This window comes from Pteropus medius, unplaced genomic scaffold, assembly GCF_902729225.1.
Source record: "Pteropus medius unplaced genomic scaffold, Ma_sr-lr_union100, whole genome shotgun sequence".
NCBI classification, from domain to species: domain Eukaryota; kingdom Metazoa; phylum Chordata; class Mammalia; order Chiroptera; family Pteropodidae; genus Pteropus; species Pteropus medius.
The window spans coordinates 10425050-10426909 of record NW_024344253.1 but is presented as its reverse complement, the minus strand read 5'-3'; the positions used below and the strand labels follow the sequence as shown (position 1 = coordinate 10426909).

Sequence of the window (1860 nt, the reverse complement as noted above, 5' to 3'; positions counted from 1 at the left end):
AAGAAGAGTGTACTTGTAGTTAAGAGACAAATCTATCATTTACTTCTATGCATATTTGGATGATATGTTAAACTTATTATTTCTTCCATCTGTAAAACTGGGCTAATGATACCCACTTCACAAGACTCATGAAAAATTAATAAAATTACATGAGAAATTGCTTTGTGAATAACAATTATAAATATGTAAATTAGTAAACTCTTTTTTTTTTTTTAACGCCTGCAACACCTGTTATTCCTAGGTGGTCTCCCATCCAAGTACTAACCAGGGCTGACCCTGCTTAGCTTCCGAGATCAGACTAGATAGGGCATGTTCAGGGTGGCATGGCTGTAGACAATATGTAAATTAGTAAAATGTATTCTAGTCTTTCTTAATGCTCACTAAAGTTGTGATCAATTTGTGTTTTTTCTAAGTTAATTAATTATTATTTTTTTATGGTGACATTGGTTAATGAAATCCAATAAGTTTCAGTTGTACATTTTAAGGCATATATATATTTACACTGTGTGTTCACCTCCTATAGTTAGATTTCTTTCAGTCACCACATATTTGACCCCTTTACCTCATCTACCTCCCCCACCCCCTCCCCTCTCCCCTCTGCAATTTGTGGGGTTTTTTTTTGTTACCTTGAATCAGTAATTCATCCGCTCAGGTTAAAATTTGGCCTTGAGTGAAATAACTCCAGTTGATATTCAATTGTGTTAAAAAATAAGAGCTCAGAGTTTTTTTCTACTATTTGCAGGTCCTGAGGCTATATACTTGTAGGTTTCTAAGTAAAAATTTCCTCTCTCTTATGATATGGGAGAACACAAGTGAGACCATGGCAAGATATGAGAAGGAGGAAGCTGAGTGAAGTGTATGAGATATTAATTAAGGGCAAGAGGGATGTAGTCAGCTAGACTTGGGTTTTAAAAATAACCTTTTGTACTCACTAACTGTTATTGTTTGTAGATTAGATTAGGTAACTGCTTAAGGAGTTTATCGAATCTGTGATAACATGATACCACCCTACCTACATCAGAAATATATGAAAAACATATTAATACTCAAATTGGCACTCAGCTAGTAGGGAATCCCCTTTGTCTTCTGCAAAAAGAAATGTCTCAGCTTTAAAGTGAATGAACTAGACTAGCCAGTAGAGAAATTAAGGAAATAGTGATATTGTCGTGATTCTTTTATGGTACTTGAGATAGAATTGAAAGTGTAGGGCTGTGAGCAATGTTAAAAATCAGAGGAGCTGAGAGATAATTTTTGAGATAATTTTTGAGATAATGTGATAACAGAAAGATCAATAGAAAAATGTGAATGTTCATATATGTATATACGTATAGTATTATTGAGGTATAATTTGACATAATAAAATTTACCCAATGTAGTACGATTTAGTGATTTTTAGGAATTTTATAAATCATGCAATCACCACAACAATCTAGTTTCAAAACACTTAGACCACTACAAATGAAAAGTTCCCTTTGGCCCTTTAGTAATCAATTTCTATTCCAAAATTTAGCCCTAGGCAACCACCATCAGCTCCCTGTCTCTATAGTTTTGCCTTTTTGAGAAAGTTTATATGAAAGGAATCTTACAATATCTTATATATGACTTCTCTCAATTAGCATAATGATATTTAGGTTAATTTATATTGTAGATGTATCAGTGTTTATTCATTTTTATCGCTGAATAGTATTCCATTGTGTAGATATTCCACATTTTATTTATCTTTTCTCCAGATGATGAACATTTGGATTGTTTCCAGTTTTGGGCTATTATCAACAGCACTGCTATGAACATTCACATGTAAATATTTGTATGGATGTATGCTTTAAATATTCTTGGATAGATAGATATCCAGGAGTAGAA

At 32.8% G+C, this 1860-nt stretch overlaps 1 pseudogene; it reads right to left on the bottom strand.

Annotated features, from left to right (window-relative positions):
- Positions 1-216: 216 nt before the first annotated feature.
- Positions 217-335, bottom strand: LOC120607972 (uncharacterized; annotated as a pseudogene).
- Positions 336-1860: the final 1525 nt, after the last annotated feature.